The sequence below is a fragment of the Rhinatrema bivittatum genome, chromosome 15 (assembly GCF_901001135.1).
Source record: "Rhinatrema bivittatum chromosome 15, aRhiBiv1.1, whole genome shotgun sequence".
Lineage (NCBI taxonomy): Eukaryota > Metazoa > Chordata > Amphibia > Gymnophiona > Rhinatrematidae > Rhinatrema > Rhinatrema bivittatum.
The window spans coordinates 24,163,688-24,184,113 of NC_042629.1; the positions used below are offsets into that span (position 1 = coordinate 24,163,688).

Genomic DNA, 20,426 nt, shown 5'->3' on the forward strand with positions numbered 1-20,426 from the left:
TTAATATGTTAATGAAATGAGCTAATATTTATCTTTTTCATTTTTGTTTGACTTTAACATTTAAATGAATTATACACCAAAGAATCAAAGTAATGCCAGGTAGCTCTGAGTAGTGTGTGCATACTGTATATAGATATAATTCATAATTCAGTATAATTCAGGAACATGGACTGTGATGTCAGGTATATACACTATATAAACCCTCTGGTCAGTTCCTGAATGTTACCCTGGGAAGGATCAGTATTTACAGCGCCTCAGACCCTAGCACGGAGCAGTTCTAGATGGGCTGGCTGCCCTTATCCCTCCTCCAGTCCCTTTAGCTTGGCACCCATCCATATACATTTACATGTTAGGGGTTACAGCGTATGGAACACAGCTAATTCTGACCCATCTTTGGAATGAAACTTTCCTTTTCATCTATTTCTTCAAATTGTTCTTCCCCATCTGTACACATAACCCCAGGACTATTCATAGCCTTATAGTAAGTCAGTGAGTGCAGGCAACCTTATTATTTATACCCCTTCAAGAACATAATTCTCTCTCGTAACCATTTAGATCAAGTAGACTATAAATAACTAATTGGACATATGAAGAAGGGTGAGCAACTTTGATTCCCTTTAGTCAGCTTTTACTGTACCTAGAATCTGAATGAAGTTTAAGATTAGCTAAACATCACATTGACTCCTTGAGTCAAAGTCACCCCAGATATGCAGAAACCTCACGCCAAACATTTTACAGCATGTTGCATGTAGTTTTTTTATTGCACTGGCATTAGCTTAACATTATTTGAAACAGGTTAGAAAGTCAAGCTTAATTCCAATTATCCTGTTTAGGATGGTAGTAGCAAATCGGAGCCTACGTTTAGGGGATGCATAAAGGTTAATGATTGGAAGAGAAGGTGGTGGTGGGGGGCGGGGTGGAATGAGCAGGACTTTCAGGCCAGATCTATGCCTGTGGTAATTGAGCTGATTGATTACGACATCTCATTTCAGCTCACTATTGACTGAATCTCGTCTGCATTCCTATTGACCCCAAAGGTGCTTCCAACTGAAGCTGTAGTGGCACTTGAACCTGGAGTGTCTTCCTTGATTGCATAAATGTATATTTGTATACATATACACACAGGCAAAATATAGTGGTTTTATCATGTTCTCTTATACTCATGCTTTCTCTCCAATGGCCTCAGTTTCATTATGTACAATTTTTTTTTTAACTACTCCCAAGAAGGAGAGAAAGAGACAACAAGAAAGAGAAAGGAGAGACTGGGGAAAGAAAGAAGGAAATGGTTAATATATTTGTATCTGTTGTCTCCAATTGGCCGAGCTAGCAAAGCTTGTTCTTGAAGGCAATCCACAGAGCACCCTTATCAGTAGGCAGTTTGCTGGAAGCACACATTCAGTTTTGAAAAATAGTAGACTTTTGTTTTTTCATCCTGATAGCCATAGCCAGGTCATGACAGAAATCTGTCCAGGGCATCCTAGATAACCATACCAAGAAAATAAAAAAATGTAAAAAATGTGACATGTATACACACTGGAGCAGCAAAATATACATCGATAAAGAATGGATCTAAGCAAATGGAAGTTAAGATGCAATGACCAATCTATTGCATGTCTAAGACTCAGAAGCTGGCATCTATCAAAGACTGCTGATGGCGATAAGTATTTTATGCCATATCATGCATGTGTTAATTTTGTTTTATACCTCAGCATCTGCTGAGACAAATGTTGTAAACCTGTAAAGAAAAGATAACTTTTTCCCTTCCCAGTTTCCCCAAACAGTTTCAGTGCTGCTTTTGTTGCTTGGATATTCTCTTGTGTTGCTTTGCCTGACATGGCACACATACGCATCCGCCTTTTGTTGCTTTATTTTTTTTTTGCATGGGGGGGGAGGTGTCCTTGCTTTTCATTGTCGAACTTCGCGGTAGGTAAAGTAGGTTTGCTGATTGAAGAAATTATATCTTGATTCTGATGTTTTAACTGCCGCCTGCAACACTTGCCCAGGATGTTTGGAAGTTGGTTTGGCAAAATGGATCACTGTCCGGTTGCTTAGCTGGTGCCCCAGTGCCGTGCTGCATGCTGGGATCTATCTATTTCAGCAAGCTCCAGACTTTAGACTTTGTCTTGTGCTGTTTTTTGGGGGGGTTTGTCCACTTGCCTGCCCATTATGATTTTTCTCTGCACAAAAGAACTATGGCTCAGTACTGGCTTGCAGGGCTACCCAGAAAGACTTCACACATAAGAAAAGAGAGTTGGTTTGTCAGACCGTGAGTCAAGCAGAACAAAGAAACAACAGGTCTAAAGCAAGTGCTCAACTAAGCCGAAGTTTGTTGTATGGTACAAAGACATGCCTGCATTGCACTTAATAAGCCTCTGTACTTTCAACGCTGCACAGCTATCGATGGTAAAATAAGAAGAGATAGTGGCATAATTACATACCCCACTGCTACTAGTCTTTCATGCATTTGCAGTAATGGGTATGTGTAAGAAGGAGAGATAACATTAAGAATAATTCGTTTTCGGTTACTGATTTCAATGCGATTCGTACTGTATTGGTAATTCGAATCCTGGCAAGGACGTCTTAAATCATATAATTTCTGCAAGGCAAGAGCATAGCTATTAATACCCAAAGCAATTATAGGAATTGAAAATGGCAATCTTTGTTTTCAGTAGTTCGGGAGGAGAAATATGCTTGATCATTGCATTGCTTGTGTGCTGGGCTGCTCTGTGGCGTTCTCTCCACCAGTATTTATTCAGTGAGGTGGTGGGGGGGGTGTCAAATAAGGCGTAGAATGAACTCTTAAGACTGTGAAAGAATCGTTGGCAGTATTTCTTCCTGCATCACATGTCTGCCTGGGTCGCCTGCTATTCTCCAGGCAGAGGACTGAGGATGAAAGTCTCAGTGTCTGAGCCTGGTTTTTGCAACTGAGGTCGGAAAGCTGTGCTATTGATTGGGAAAAGAAGAAAAGAGATGGGTGGGTGTGGCGGAGGAGGTTTGAGTAGGAATGGGTGGTGAAGGGAGGACCAACGGGCTCCCTGCAAGACAAGATATTTTCTTCCGGAAAGATGTCAAATAAATGAGACACAGCAACAGAGGAAGTGGAAAGGTGAAAAATAAGAAGAAGGACCTTGTGGAAGAGATGAAGGCAATTCTTAGGAAAGCCTGGAGGTTTTGTGTTTTGTTTTTTTTCTCCTTCCCAGACGTCTGACCTGCACAGGCTGGAGTGACAGCACCATGCACTGCAGCCCGGCAGGTCCTGGAGTGGGAAGATGCTGAAGAGTGAGTTAGCGTTAATGATGAGTGCAGTGATTACCATTTGATTCAGCCCCCTCCTCACATACAGAAGCGCTCTGAGTCAGCACCCGCAGCTTTGCGTTGCCTTTTTGTATGTGTCGGTCTGTCTGTGCACGCAACCGTCTGTGCGTGTATGTGTGAACGCGCGCGCGCGTGCATGGAAGGTAAAACCCAGTCAGTCAGAAGCGAAGGTACGCCTGCGAGCAGCAGAATTCTGACCGAATTCAATCTTCAGAGCTTCAGATAGAATCCCTAAGGAGGATGGGTCTATGCGATAGGGGAGGGGGTAAAATTATGTTAATGTCATATTTATAGAGAGGAAACATTTTTCATTCTAATTCTGGGCTGGCAAGCTGTGATCAGAAAACTGCTTGTAAAATCATACCGAGTTAAGAAAAGGCTTGAAATGAAAATCTGAGAAAGTCAGGGCTTTGGAAGGAATTTCCTTTAAATTTGCCGTTTAAAACATGGATAATTTGTTACTGCGCACGAAATAACAAGAAATGATTATTGTATAATGTTGTGTCCAGTCGAGTGAAACGTCTAAACTTATCCAAGATGTATTGAAAACTGAGGTGATGTTGCATGGGGTGTTTTTTTCTTTTTTAATTTGTTTCACTACAGCTTTGTCCTGCAGATCACAGGAAGGTGGAAGTTAGTTCACCTATTCTAACTCATTGTTTTTTTTTCTCTCTTTCTCCCCCCCCTCCCCCCACCACCTCGTAAAGCTGAACCATCTCACGAAGAGCGCCAAGTTTATGTGTGGGATTTCTACTCCGAATGCCGGATCAATTATGATCCCTCTTGATTGCTGTGCTATGAAGAGACTGCATGGATCCTTCCAAAAAGTGGAACATATTTTGGCTTTGGCTCCATAAACGAGGCGTTATTAAAACAAAACAAAAAAACATCACCAGAAGGCAAATGAAAGTGGATCTGCAGGAATATTAATGCCCGTGCATTACGGCCGTGAAATCTGTCTTTAATCGCTTCCTCGCCTGCACTGAGGGCATTGCAAAGTTGCGTGTGTTAGATTGTGCCTCACAATGGCTGCTCGGTGCTCTGTTTGGGAGGGCAGAGGGGTGGGGGTGGGGGTGGGGGGCGGTGGTAAAGGTTTTCAGATTACAAGGGAAGGTACCTTTAATTTCTGCCTGCAGCTGGAGTCAAATCTGGCGGTGGGTTGAGGGAGGGAGGGGGGGGGGGGGGCGAAGAGAGAGAAGAAACAAAATAAGGAACAAGACAAAAACCCAAAGAGAAATAGTCAGAGGGATATTGCTGCTGTCCCATGCTTGGGACTGGGCTTTGACTCTGATCTAGCATGGGCCCACCTTAGCAGCAGCTGAACTACTGATGTAATGAGTAAATGGAAGGGGATGCCTTGCCAGCCATGTTTTGCATTATCTTTTGTGCTGTAATTTTGGAAGGCCGAATAACGGAATACATACGTGTGTATGGTTTTCTTGAGGTTATCTTATGTGTCAGAAACAAAAGCTGTGTGTAAATGTGCCTTCCCTCCCCCTCCAAATTGTGTGTACGCTTTGTTTTCAGTCTTCCAGCTCTCCGTTTAATAATAATAAATAAAAAGCCGTTTTAAAAAGGAAAACCATGGAAAGCCGCTTTTGCGAGGAGCGCCAGACTGCAGTTTCGGCCAGCACACTTTTGCCCAGGCTGGCGGAGGAAGATTTCTACTGGAACTGATTGGACTTTTCCTAGTCCCTGAGACCCTAACTTGTGAGGATTTTCTTGAAACGATCACAAGTTAGGCTCTTGGGACCTAGGCGGAGGGGAACCAGCAGCTGTGGACTTTTACTGATTCTTTCCCTGCGGCAGGAGCACAATAAAAGGCAGCAAAGTCTCCGAGGCAAGGACCTTTCCCTATCTGCGTGTCACCGCACAGGCAGAGAGAGTTTGCAGGCACATTCGCTTTCGGTGGGCGCCATCACTTCAGCGGGAATGTATATCTTGCTGGAGCACTTTGATCTGAGTTTAGTAATATACTGGAAAAATAAAAACTATAAGCATCTGAAAAATCAAACTGCCAATGGCCCTGGCTCCAGAATCAGCTATTGCGGGGCAGCCACAGGGAACTTGTCCAGCTCAGGGCTCCTGCTTACATAGGCAGCAGCACCGTCTCTGAAATATCGCTCTGCTATTGACTGTTTGGTATTGATGCACTAATTCTAGATGCTTGTGAGGCCTAAGGGTGCTGGGTCAGTTGGGAGCGAGAGAGAGAGATCTGTGGCTGCTTTATTCCTTCTCAGGATACCCCAGAAAGACTGGTGTACTGCGCTTCAGTTTAAGTGGTATAAAGTGTGCTGATTCTCACAGGATCTCATCAGATTTCATAATGTGATTTGAGAAAGAACTTGGCATGAGTATCCCTGAATAAATGTGATGACTTTGTACAGATGACAGTACTTAGAAGTTGGGCTGTATACAGTTTTTCTTTTTTAACCCTAGATGCCTCTCTTCATCACAATCCTAGGGAGACTTCTGTGCTCCGTTAGCTGATCAAACCTGTTTAATTTAAAAAATGTGCCTTATCTCTCCATGCCTGATAAATCAGCTTTAGTACAAATACACTTATTGTCTGTGATCAAAGTACAGTGTTCACTATTACAAAGACTATAAACCACTAACAATTTGTTTATTTGAAAAGTGCTATCTGATTAGAGCTTCATGTGTGGGGAAAAATTGTAAAAAAAAAAATACAGTTTCTTTTACTTGTTTGCTTCATAACACAGACCCTGTCTACATTATTATTATTATTTTATTGTGTGGGTACAACCGTGCCTCCCACCAGCCCAAAACACCCCCCACAACATTGTTTAAAGTTCTATAACTGAAATAAGCCCCGACTATAAATTATTTGTACAGAAAAAGGATATTTCTTTATGCACCACAGTGTTAGCTTCACCACAGCTGCAAAAACTGGAACAAAATGTATCAGCATTTCTAAAGCCAGATATTTGCAAAGAGCCTGTTTAAGCCCGTGGTTACAAATGTTTGCACTGTGGGTGCAGGAGGGGAGACCTAACAGGACATTTCAGTTATAAGTAGTCACCTTTTCTAAGTTTTTATTGTCCCTAATATGGGAACGCATATTAGGGACTTTTGCAATCTGCTCAAATAACAACAGATTACTGCCTCCAATATAAATATTAATCAAATACACAGTTTGGTTAAGGACATATATGTGACATGCTTCCTGCATTTATAGCCAGGTATAATTATATTTAGCATGATCGGTCCAAACCTGAAAGAACAGGTGGGTTTCTGTAATTCAGACACACTGCAGTCAGATAATGTTATATTAAATACAGCTTTTTGCTGCCCCCCCCCCCCACCTCCTCTACCCCGAATTAGTGCCAGAAATTATTACCAGATGCACATTCCACAGATTTAAACCTCGCAGCGAAGAAATGTGAGGGATACACCTAGGAGCCGTGGTTGCAGCATTCCAGTGTATTTCTTCAGCACTGCACAAAACAATTAGCAGTTCTATGAATCTATACAAGGGGGACATACTTGAACGTTACACTTCCTATTATCCACTGTGCATAAAGCATTTTCTTCATACTCTATTTGCCTAATCAAGCAACATGATATATATACACATATACACCCAAATGCCTACTTAATATTTAAGCATGCATGTGTATATGTATGCATACATATGTTTATATCTATCTATCTATCATTAACTAACCTTTACACTGTAGCTGTGCCTTATAATATTTTTTGATGCCATACAAATACGTGTGGTTTTGGGTAATCAGATCATGCTACAGCCTTAAAGAAAAAAAAATCCCTTTGCACGACAGAAGGAAAGAAAAGGATGTGTGCTGAATACAAAAAAGGAGGAGCGATATGAAGAATTCTCTGGTTGGGCAGACGGAGCCAGACGCATACATTAGCTGCTGTCTACCGCTGATGCGGGCGTGCTCGCTGTACTGGGGATGAAGGATCACCCACAACCAGCCTCACGCTCCAGCCTGCTTCTATATTTCCCATTATTATTACCCTTTTACATTAGCTTCCTTAACCCCTGCCTGCTTCCTTTTCTTCTCCTCCTCCTGGCCTCTAGTGTAATAAGACTGAGTAAAAATTAAAAAAAAAAGTTCAGTGTCCATTTTCTTTCCTCACAAACCAGTCGGGGGGAGAGTTAACTCTATGCGCACACAAGTCTGCACAGCTTAGGGCCTCTCTGTGCCTTCTCACTTTACCAGGACATTATTCAGCTCCAGGCCTAGCTTCCCTCCTCTGCTTGCTTGCAGCATTCCTCTTTTATCCTGCTTTGCAGAGGGACACCTTCACTTTAAAACATTCTGGCTAAAAGCTAAGATGAGATTTCTGCTTATAAGACAGAATTTACAAATGTACCCTTTTTTTTTTTTTAACAAGCATCATATGCTCCACACCTTCATATAATGGTCCTTAATACAGTCATTTTAGATGCCTGGTGACAGAGATTAAAGACCTTTTCATATATTCTAGGAGTGACAGAATTGAACAACTCCAAGTAAAAGCTTGGGCAGATGAATTACTGCTGGGACTAGAGAAAAGCAGAGCCACCATAAGCAAGTCTCACTTCCGGGCCTAGGCCTGGAATCTTCCTGAAGGTGGTGCACCCTTTGTGACAGGAAGCGAAAGCCAGCTCGTTCAGTAAGGGTTACATTTCCTCGCAGCATGCCACCCACCACCACCACCAGCCCTTTAATACGTGGTGCCGCAAACATTTCTGTAGGCAGGAAACGTGCCCCCGGATTTTGATTTGCCTCTACAGCTCCTTTTGTTCCATTTCAGCCTGCGCCTCAGCAAAATTTGTAAGCACAGCTGCATGCAAGACAGGCAACGAAAGGTCGTGTCTGCAGAGTCCTATACGTGGCACAACAAGTGGCATAAACAGTACCCAGCAAGGCAAGGGTTCCTGAGAAAACAAACACGGTCTCTTGAGAGCCAAGGAGAAACCGAAATGTGGTTGGAAGGGTTCTCTCTTCATGGTGGTACAACATTTCTCAAAGATAATCCTTCATCTTTGTCTGTCATAATGTTGGGGTCTCCATTGTGTTATGACGATAGTAATGCAGTGATATTACTGATATGAGAAATATTACACCATTTACAGCTATAGCCCGCACTATCTTGTGCGGGCTAATCCGTGTAATTACAGGGTTCCCAGGCCTCAAAGAGCTTATGAGCTAAGAGTGACAAAACGGCTTTATCTTTCCATTTTTAACTTGTGAGGCTCATGCAAACATCTGACAGGTTCTTCACACATTCACACAGCACAGGTTTTGCAGTACTGGTGTTCCTTATTTTTCTTCTGTTTAGGAGCTAGAAATTAGTCATCTGTCATAAGCTATATTTGAGCGACACAAGATCAACAGCACACATTAACTATGGTTTTGAAAGCATAATAATAGGAATATTATTACCATCAGTAAAAAATTGCTATCCAAGACAAAAGCCTTTTATAAATTTTGAGGGGGGGGGGGGGGGGTCATCATATTTTTTCAGTACAGAGGATAGAAGCCTCTAAGAATACAATGAAATTATTGACCCCCCTTAAAAAGCAAATGTCCAAACTGTAAATAAATGTGTACCAAAAAAAATGACCTAGCTATCCATGTTATCCAAAACAATATACTGTCTGCACATCGCACTGCTCATGTCAAGAGCAAAACCCAGGGCTTCGTCCATCCACCACCAGTCCCCAGACATTGCTGGGGTCTGAGGTGGGGAGCAGAGCTTTGCTTTTATTGGCTGACACTTTTTCCTACACCAAAGATATACAAATTCTAAGGGCCAGATTTTCAAGGCATATACAACCCAATTTTACATGTGCAAGTGGGATTTTGAAAACTGCCCAAGGTGAGGGGGGAGAGTCGTGCAAATATTTTTGCACGCACAAGACTGCGGTGTTCCAAGGCAGGGAAATAATTTGCACACATGATTTTTGTCTTTTCAGAAACACGAGCATGCACACAGCAACGCCTTCTCTGGAGGAATACACATGCGTGCATAAATCCAGCAGGATTTCCAAGCAGAGCCTTAGTTTTCACAGTAAACTTACATGCAGGGATGGTAACTTTCAAGGGTCAGCGCATGCCGATTTTATGTGTGCGCGACGACGCACACATCTTTATCGGCGTGCACGTAAGGGGGGGGGGGTTTACAACCTGCACCCAGCGACACAATCGGCCCTAAAATCCCTGCAGTGCGTGTGTGTCCCACCCACGCGCGCCGCGTTTTTTAAATTCAGCCTTAAGCCCACTTTGAAAATTCAGGCCAAAGTGCGGTTACAAAATTGAGCTTCCTCATTTTAGTTCTGTGTCCCTGTCCCCACCCTTTGTTCTTTGCCACTCTAATGGCGATACAAGAGCATATCTCAGCTCCTCTCACAGGTCTTTTAATTGGCACTTGGAGGTAGTGGGGTTACTAGCTCAAGCCTCCCTCATTACATCCATTGTGTTGAGATGGTCTGGGGGTTGCCAGAAGCTGACTCCATATTAGTTTTGTTTATTTTTACCAACAGGTTGGTTCATTCCATTGCATGCAAGCACTTTCTTAAGGAAATCAGAACGAGTCCCTGTGGGCAGTGGGTTAAAACCAGAACCAGATCAGCATGTGGATGAAGTCCTGCGCCCACCTTCCTCATGCCTGAAATCATCATGCTTCCGGTTATTTCCAATACCGATACGGCGACTCAAAGACTCCAGGCTGGGCACAGGTTGAACCACGTCATGCTGCAGCTTGCAGTTAGAAATGTCCAAAAATAGGTGCAGTCCAAGTAGGAACTAGGCTTTTAAGTTTGAAAAAAAAAAGTCAATCTCTGCAGTATCTTCCACCATATAATTTAATGGGAAGATTTCCAATGAAACAAATTCAACAGCACCATGCATCATTTTTTCTGCATTTTTCAATCCTTTGGTGCAGAAATTCTGCTATTACAGTCTAAACCAAGTGACTGTTAATTTTTTTCTGAACATTTCCAAAACTATTCCCTGAAATTAAAATGCTATTTCTTCCACTAGTTCAGATCTCCATAACTATAGTAGTAGTAGCTATAATAATACGACTATCTCAGCCTTTCCTCAGTGGAAGACCTCTATATATCCTTAATTAGAGGAGTATCTCATGTCAACTCACAAGGGACTTAGGAACATTTTTCACATGTGTATATTAGACATTAATAAGAACTTTCTAACTGTTAAGCAGCAGGACAAGTTATCAAGAAAGCTGTGGGGTCTCCATTATTGAAAGTTTTTTTTTTTGGGGGGGGGGGTTTAAACTGTAGATTAAACAAACATATCTATGGGATAACAAAGGAAAAGTGGATCCTGTCTGGAAGCAAGAAGAGAGGGACTCTATGACCCATGAGGCTCCCTTTAGCCCTGTCATTCTAAGCTCTGTAGCACACAGGCCTGATGAAGGATGTTTAACTCTTGAAAGTTATTAGAAATGCATTAGAAGAGTCCAAAACAAAAGATCTTACCTGCAGCTTTGTCTATTGACCTTTTTTTACCCTCTGTACAAAATGGAAATGAATCCCATATGTTCTGCACAGAAAAACTGATGCCCAGTGACTCCAGAAGTATAAGTAAGATTTTAAATCACTGACAATTAAATTCAATATTTCCAATACCTTTTGAGCAATTATCATAATATTTTATTTTAAGTAATCTTTGGTTTCTGGAACAAGCTCCAGCTGCAGCCTAAAGGGAATGGAATCTGTTTATCATAAATAATGCCTTTGTTCCGTAATTTATTTCACAGAAATGCTGCATCTATTTCTGTCTGCAATTTCTGGTTTATTTTCACTAGTCGGGCGAAATCTTCAAGTCTGTATTTTATCATTTCCTTATCAAGGAGAAAAGAATTGTTAAAAGAGAAAAAAAAAAGCAAGTGAGCTTTGATAAGCAGTGGAAGGTTGTTTAAGAATAGAGAGGGTTGTCAGATGCAGCTTTTCCCAGACACTGCAGCACAGCTCCAGACAGTCACCTGAGTATTATCGCTTTGTCTCAACTATAAATCACAGTCTGGTAATGGCCAAGGCTGACACCTTGACATTTTCAAGAAGAGTAAAAGAATGGAAATCGATTTCATTGCACAGTCTTGGGCAGCTACTTCCAATCTCTCTTGTTTTGTTACTCTTCACAATTCTGCAGGCCATCTTTGGTTTTTTTTGCATGTTTGATATAAGCTTGTACAGTTCAGATCACGGTCCTGGAAAAAAAAGTGTTATATTCCTTGATCATAGCTGAAGAAGAGATCTACAGGGGCTCAGAATCTTATGCACTCCCATCTTTGGATTACTAAAAAAATATGATACACTACGAGGCGATTATACTGTAGCAACTATCTATCCTTGAAATACATCTTGGCTTCTTGTCTGGCAATGTAGTTTATTAAAAAATGTTACATACAGTAGTCAAATTCAGCTGAAAAAATGATCCCCGTGTAAAAATATAAATTAGCCTTTCAGTGTGTTCATGACAGACGGACTGCTGCATGCAGGAAATGAAAATGTATCCCTTAAGAATGCTGATTTAAATGTTCTCGAACATCTATGCAACAAATTCCACACAAAATGAAAGGCAAAACCGATGATGAACTGCAAAGAAAACATGCATTATATTCACTCGCAGCAAAAATGATCATACCTTATACGCTTTGTTTAGACAATGCATAAAGATTTTATATATATATATATATATATATATATGTGTGTGTGTATATATATATATATATATATATATATATATATAATATTTATGCATTGTCTAAACAAAGCGTATGTATGTATACATATGTATAAAATTGTGTGTGTACCAGCAATAAAGATAAAACCATGTTACCTGGAAGGTGGTCACAATGAAAAATGTTGAATGCTTTGGATACTCAGCCATTCCATCATATGCTAAAAAATGTATAGCTGACATTAGGTGATGAAAATCAAACTGTGACTGTGTTCTTTAAAAATAACAGTGTAAACAGTACAAGGAAGAACTTGCTGCATATCTATATGGAATGACATTAAAGCATTTACTGCTGCAACCTAGCCATCAGAACAAAGGGATGAGTGTGAGCCTCTCAATAGTCATTATTGCATTAAAATATTCTTAAGGAAATTTTGACTTGGTGAAGCTGCTGCAACTTAGCAGGATAACAAATACTGCAAAAAAAAAAAAACCCCACCAAAAAACAGTTGTGTATTCACAATGCACAACTGGTAGCCTAATACTATTAACTAGACCTACAGACAGCAACAACTGAACCTTGTTTGCTCCAGCCCGGTATGTCTTCATTCGCCCCATGAAAGCTGCATCCTTCCCTGTTCTGCCTCTGGTACAGTAGTGAAACTTCAAAACAGACAATAATATGCATACACCCCGCTGACCATTTCCATGTGTCTATAGCCTGCTAATCATCATCTGGAATAACCCATATCCTCCGCCAACAGGGTCAGTCCCAGAAACGTGGATGCCCAATGCTGAAGTTAAAAGTGGATTCATTAATAAAGCTTTAGCCACGATATACAGAACAAAGCCAGTCAGTTCTTGGCACCATGACCCTGAATATGTATACCCTCTAGGAGAGGGGAAAGATGAGGAAGAGATTCAGATACATCTAAGGTATAAATAATGCAGAGGAAGCATTTTTCAGGAGAAAGGGATTTCTAGTTAAAAAAAAGGAGGCGGCTTGCGATGAGGCTGGAAAGAGTAGAATCGGGAAATATTTCTTCACGGAAAGGGTGACGGATGTATGGAAGAGCCTCCCAGCGCGGGTGCAGGCAAAACTGGTAGGGTAATGCAAGAAAGGCTGCAGCACGGAGGGCACCGGTGCTGGGGAAGCAAGGGAAGATCAGTGGTACTGCGACAGGGGAGGGAAGACGGCCCCCGCACAGTCTCGGGGTGGCAAGCCTAGCTGCTATTCCTTTTGAGCAAATCTTCATGTACCAATGCGGCAGCAAACCTAGAAGCTCGCCTTACAGGATCGGGTGAGAAATACCATCTTATTCGAAGCAAAGCGTTCCCAGCTTTTGCTGTGCACGGCTCTTTATTTTTCCCTCGGTGAGTGTGCAGGAAGAAAGGGTATTTTTAAATCGATCTAAATCTGTACCCGTGCAGCAGTGTGCGAGGACCAGAAGTGCAGCGGCGCCCTACCTGCCCCATTAACTGATTATTGCCCTCCACCTTCGCCCGAGAAGTCCAAGTTCAATGGCCTGCTCATTTTAGGGTGGAAATATTTCTGGCAACACTTTTATTCGTTATGAAGGTAGCTTTCAAATCTCTAAAGACCCCCAGCCTCCTGCCCACAACAGACACAATCGGTGCCCACTTTGTACCACATTCAAACAAGGATTTTGTTTCAGTGTCGTCATTAATTCTGTTACACTGAAGGTGCCCTGAGACAGGAAGAAAATGTACTTCATTTCTCAGTGGAGACAAATTTAAGCTGAAACTTCAGACTCTCCCCCATTTTCCATGCAGATACAATCTAAGCTGGCAGCCATGTTTCACTGCTGCAGTTTCTGGCACTGCTTTGTGCTTGAACACCTCAGCTTGTGCATGACTGCATCACTGTTTCTGGAAATAGAATTAATACAATCTATTTTTTCCAATAAGGGATGTCAGAATTTGAACTTGCAGCCTAAGCAGTCTACCTCTGAGAAAATAAAAAAGAGAGGGCATCTTTCTTAGCCAAGCCAGTGAGAAGAGCCCTATCTGTCACTGGATGGCTGCTTGTGAGCTAATTACTAAAAGAGAAATAACAGGTTATAATGTGAGGGATTATGGGATAAGAAGTAAGGGACAGAAATATAGATTATGAGGTTGTATAATTATATTATATTGTCTTTTATATATTACAGATTATTTTCATGAATATATTGTATCTAAATATTGGATCACTGCTCTGAATAAAAGATAAATATTGATACTCGTTTTTTAAGATACTTTATTGCTGGCGAGTTTGCATTGGGAAGCCAGTAATGGCAAAACAAAGGGAGTAGTCTTATAGAGAGACAGTATATGCCACTTTGGCATTAGGAGGTACATGATCACAGATGTTTTATTAAAAATTTCTTTGGTTAATAAATTGGAGGTTAGGTGGAATAGAATGCAATGGTCAGCTAAAGATCAGGAAGAGAATTTTTGGTATGGTGATATCTTTCTGCATATAGCAGTGTATGATATGAGTGTTCCATATTCCACTCCATCTCTTTCTTAATAATCAGCATCCTTATTTTTATTTAATATTTTGAAAAGAAAAGGAAATGAATATATAAATTTAGTATCACCGCATTATGTTCCTGAAGTGCTTTTTTCACCATATTACCAAACACCATATTTCACTGTATTAATGAAAAAGTTCCCCAGAGCAGTAAATGAGAAAAATTAGCCTGGCTTCATGTTTAAAACTACAACAAAGAAAGCATCAGCAAAGGTACAGCAACCCAAAGACAAACACGAATAATATATTTTAAAAGAAATTAGCTGAATATGTTACAGTCTAATGGTAACCATTCTGCGGGCTGTTCAAAACAACTGTGACAGGGAACATTATTGTGAAAGATGAAAAAGTGGTTTGATGGTGCCTTTTTAAATGCATTTGTATTTCCCTGGCATTTTCTTGCACATTCCTCAGCTGGAACGACGACTGTCAACACTAAAGGGTGTTATGAATGGGTCTACTGGGTTTTCACCCTTTTCATACTGGGAACCCCAGCTCCTTCCATCCATCATCTTCATCACAGTTAGCATGGTTAAACTTGATCCACAACTTTCAAAAGGAAACCTTGAATTTTCCAATGACTTTAGGACAGGCCTATGGAAATTCTTAAGCTTGTGTATGAAATCACAAAAGGCCATAAATACATATTTCTTAGCCAAGAAAGCATCCTTTCTTTGTCCCACTCCCTCTCCCACAAAAAAAAAAAACAAACAAACAGTATGACAGTATAAAAACTAAATATGTGTGATAGCCTGAAGGTTAACCCTCATGATCCCTATGAAGTTCACAAAAATATTAGTAGTTACATTGCAACACATTCTTGTATCCAAGAGACGTGAGTCTCCTGTTTAGCTGCTAAACTGGATAATATGTTCTTTTCGCCATGCAGCTGTGAATTTCACCTCTGCTATGCTCCCAAATTCTGCAAACCCCAAGCACTAGGACATGTGCCTTTGAGAATGCCAACTAACAGAAGAACTATCGTAGCCATGCCCATGACTTATGAACTGCATCTTAAAATAATCCAGACTGATGATTTCCCAGTATCTCATGTCATCTTAATTAAACGGTAAAAAAAAAAAAGTTACTGCTTTAATTTTACGCTTTCCATCTACTGTAACCATGTGTTAAAATTCAAAATAAGACAGTGGAAAAAATTTACAATTTTGTGGTTCTAATTTTTTATATATTACAGTGCTAGAAATTCACTAATAATAATATAGGATTCTATTTATAAATGAGTTTTACTGTAGGCACAGAAGAGAGAAACTTGTAAGCAGAATGTATTATGTGTATGTTTTCTTGGCAAAAAAAAAAAGAAGAAAAATCTCAGGTAGCTGTTATTAACAGACTAAACACTTTCTGAGCAATGCATAAATGTGATGGAAAGCTCTAAACCTGAAAAGCTATTTCTAATGCATGCCTTTGGCTCCCGGGCTCGGCAACCCCCCCCCCCCCCCCCCCCCCCCCCCAGCTAATCATGATGCTGAATGGTGGACTGTCCCTGCAAGAAACGGTCTACTGCTCACCTGGCTCTGAGCTGAGCAAGTCAAACTCAGCTCCCCCAGCAAACCTAAGAATGGAAAGGAGATCCTGCCACAAAAGGTCAGCATCCAATCCTTTTAATAACAGTGGTTCTCAATTCCAATCCTCAAATCCCCCGGTCAGGTCTGGTTGCCAGAGTAGGCAGAAAACACAAACTGACCTGTGTTTTTCCTTTAGAAATCAGACCAAATGATAACAAATGCATCTCCTGCATAGTTATAGTGGATTATCCTGAAAGGCAAACCTGTTGAGGGAGCAGAAGGACAGGTGCTGGGAAGCACCGCTTTAACCCATAATTTGAAGGGGGATCGCTTTCCTGATATAATTTAATGTGTTTGTTCTGGTACGAGGCAGACACCTTAGTCAAAAGCTGCGAGCTTCCTCACGCTGCAATGAATGCAGTTAAGAAGCTGCTGCCTTTTATTTTTTCTAATTGCATTTTTCATGTCCAGAATCCTGGACGGCAGACACTTCTAGCAGCGTTTAGGGATAGTCTTGCCCACGATCAGACGGCGGCAGCATACTGAGGGTTACTGTCTCCTCTTTTTTTTTTTTTTTTCCATTTTTTCCCCTGCAGCGGAGGGGACTTTTTTCCCTTTCTTTCTTGGTCTCCCACCGTCGCCATGGCAACGCTGTATCTGGCTGCCAGCGCTGTCGCAAGTTATTGAACTGAGACCAGCTTTCGCTTTAGCAGATAATTAGGTTCTGTCTCACAGGTTCATTTTCCTGTGACTGGGCCGTTAATGCGGCCCGCAGCTGGCTGCGGGCCGCACCGCGCTTAACCCTTTCCGCCGACTGCCGGGAGCAGCGATTTAGTCGGGCCCTGCGGCTTCCGCCGACGCCACGAGGCCCTGGCGAGCCGTGCGGGGACGGGGGTCGAGTTCCCTGCCAGACGTCCTGCTGGCCAAGCCCAAACGGCTACTGCTAACAAGGCACGGAAGGGACCTGTAGCAGCAATGCGCAGCCCTAATCACAGCTTTCTCCGTGAGGACAATGAAGGGAGGGGGCTTTCCTTTGCAGAAATGTCAATCTTTGCGCAATATTGTGGCCGACAAACGGCAATACTTTTACATGGAAGTTTTGGTAAAGCACTATCGTGCTCGGCAGGGCTTGTTCTTGTTGTTTTTTTTAATGGCGCATCACAAAATATGTAGGTAAATAAGCTCTCAGGAATTCAGCTGAGCCCAACCAAGAGAGAATTGTACGAGTGAACCAGCAACCGAGAGCAAAGTGAGTGAATACAATTCTCAAATTGTGTCCCGTCTTGGCCATTTGTGCACTTGCTTTTCCATCAGTGTGCAGTTTCTAAATGCAAACAGGCGCAAGCCAGACATGGAGAGGTGAACCTCCTTTGTGTTGGGTGTATATTCATTCTGAGCCATGTTTGCACATTCACAGTTAAAACCACCACCATCATCTCAGCTGGCTGGGATGGGAGGCAAGGGCAACTAGAGAGAACCAATAATGTTCTAAGTTTATAATAACCCCATTATACCGTTATCAGAAGCGCCAGGGTATACAGAGTTCCCATCCCAGAAATTTGCCACACCAATAAAACTGGCCTTCATTTGAAATTGACAAGCACCCACAGGGAGGAGAAAAAGCCCCACAAATCATACTAGCACTTCAGGCAGTTCCCCCGTATGTCTCAGCAGCCTTTACCCATAACATTGTTGAACTTGGGCAGAAGAACCATGCAGAACTACATTTCATCTTGGGAAAGGGCTGAAATCATGGTTCGGATAGCAAAATGTTATTTCTGGTAAGTTCTGCCAGTCACTGATTGTATGCCGTTACATTGTTCTGGAGATTCTTCTCCTCTAACTCTGATTCACGTGATAAAATTTTAGCACATCCAGACTGATCTGCAGACAGAATACAAACTCCTAGGAGACCGATATAATCTATTCTATTTCAAGAAGAGCTGCACTCTTCCACTTGGGAGGAACAAACAGAGCAGTTCACCCCCGTGGCATGTTACTCATCTTCCTACACATGGATTTTACAGTCCAATCCAATTTTCTGTACTTTCCTCTTGCAATGCAAGCGATACAAAAACTTACTTAAAAAAAAAAGGAGAAGAAAAGACACAAAAAAGAAGTGCCAGGTGAATAAGATTTTTATTTATTTTTTGTTAAGTACCCATTACAACCCCTAATCTGGATATAAACAGCCATAAAATGGGATTTAAGAGAGTGTCTTTCTAGTTTATGCATCAAAAGACCCCCTGAAACAAAACCCATAACCTATGTTTAATTAAAACTACTAATACTATAATCTGGTTCAGTCATGGCCCCATGCGTCATGGCACAGGACTCTCCTATTTGGCGTGTGATACAACAATGTGGTCAGACTCCACATGGAAGGAAGGAGGACTGTCACTGCAGCAAGGAGCCCTGCTAGCACAGGCATGGTGGGGTTTATGTTTGGTCTTTGGACTGGGATCACCGAGGCAGCCATATTGGAGATAAGAGAAACAGAAGCCAAAGGAAAATAATATTACCAGCACTACTTATCCATGGTTCCCTAGCTTGGACAATGCCCTGCCCTCCCCCTTCTGCTCTGTGGTCTTAATATTATGCTCGGAATGCGGTTAAAGAATCCTCTTGCACTGAGCTTTTCCACACAGTCATGGCTACCCAAGTCCAGCTTATTCAGATCCCACTGAATTTGTTCTACATGGCCAGCAATTTTCGTACACAAAAGAAATGTGTTTGTAAATATCTTCTAGGGTCACACCAGACCAAACAAACACCAATTTCAGCACAGAAAATGTTTGTAAATTTCCACAAAAGCATTACAAAAAAAAAAAAAAAAAAAAAAGATATATCCTTCAGACATCTATTGTCAAAGCAATAGTTTTACCCTTGGGGTAAGCCCAAAATGGATCACAAGATTCTGCTGCTTTAGGAGAAGCCAGGAACACAGAGCAGGACACTGCAGTGTGCTAAGTGTGCTAAGGCATCCAATCGTTTGCCTTTAGCAAATGATTGGATTCCTAGCTGTGCTATCTAAGGTTTAAACTTCACGGCACTGTATTTTTGTGAGGCATATGGAGTGACTGAATGATTTATGGTTTTACAATGTTTTACTTGCTTGGCTGTATGTTTTATAGTTATGTTTTTTATTAATTGATTAGGTGTGTTAATAATGTTCTCTGTAAGGAAAATGGAAGTTGTGGATAATAAGGCTTTTAAATAAGTAAAATAAATAAAATAAAACAGAGAAACTGTGAAAACAAAAATGTCTTAGAGACTGGCAGCAACTTATAAACTGGGACCTTTGTTTTCAATTTTTTTTTTAATTATTATTCCCAGGAATTCATTAGCATTTGTTAAGACCATAAGATATGCCATACTGGGTCAGACCAAGGGTCCATCAAGCCCAGTATCCTGTTTCTAAAAATGGCCAATCCAAGTCACAAGAACCTGGCAAGTATCCAAACATTAAATAAATCTCAAGCTACTGTTGCTTATTAATTAATAGCAGCTTATGGATTTTTCCTATAGGAACTTATCCAAACCTTTTTTAAACCCAGTTACACTAACTGTTGTAACCACATCATCTGGCAATGAATTCCAGAGCTTAACTAAGCACTGAATGAAAATAATTTATTTCAATTTGTTTTAAATGTGCTACTTGCTAACTTCATGTAGTGCCCTAGTCCATCTATTATCTGAGAGAGTAAATAACCAATTTACATTAACTTGTTCAAGTCCTTTCATGATTATGTAGATCTCTATCATATCCCCCCGCCCCCCTTCAGTTGTCTCTTCTCCAAACTGAATAGCCTTTCCTCATAGGGCAGCCGTTCCATGCCCCTTATCATTTTGGTCGCCCTTCTCTGCAATTTCTCAAGTGCAACTATATCCTTTTTGAGATGCGGCAACCAGAATTACAAACAGTATTCAAGATGCAATCTCACCATGGAGCGATACAGAGGCATTATGACATCTACCATGTTATTCGCCATTCCCTTCCTGATAATTCCTAACATTCTGTTTGCTTTTTTGATCGCCATAGCACTCCTAAGATAGAACACTGTGTAACTGCAGCAAGGGTTATTTTTCCTTATATGCATCACTTTGCACTTGTCCACGATAAATTTCATCTGTCATTTGGACGCCCAATGTTCCAGTCTCGCAAGGTCCTCCTGCAATTTATCACAATCTGCTTGAGATTTAACTACTCTGCATAATTTTGTGTCATCTGCAAATTTGATCACCTCACTTGTCATAGCCCTTTCCAGATCATTTATAAATATATTGAAAAACACCAATCCAAGTACAGATCCCTGAGGCACTCAACTGTTTACCTTTTTCCACTGTGAAAACAGCCCATTTAATCCT

At 41.3% G+C, this 20,426-nt stretch overlaps 2 long non-coding RNA genes across 8 annotated transcripts in view; one reads left to right on the forward strand and one right to left on the reverse strand.

The window, feature by feature from the left end:
* Window positions 1–4,371, forward strand: part of LOC115076873 — a 313,677-nt gene extending 309,306 nt beyond the window's left edge. For all 7 annotated transcript variants that reach the window (XR_003852887.1, XR_003852886.1, XR_003852885.1 and 4 more), the window contains one exon: window positions 4,023–4,371. This is a non-coding gene — a long non-coding RNA (uncharacterized LOC115076873). The remainder of the gene's footprint in view (window positions 1–4,022) is intronic.
* Window positions 4,372–10,903: 6,532 nt separating this feature from the next.
* LOC115076877 lies at window positions 10,904–12,638 on the reverse strand. Its single transcript, XR_003852893.1, has 3 exons — window positions 12,576–12,638; window positions 12,156–12,217; window positions 10,904–11,523 (listed from the first exon to the last, which is right to left on the reverse strand). It is a non-coding gene; the product is annotated as an uncharacterized LOC115076877 (long non-coding RNA).
* Between the last annotated feature and the right edge of the window lie 7,788 nt (window positions 12,639–20,426).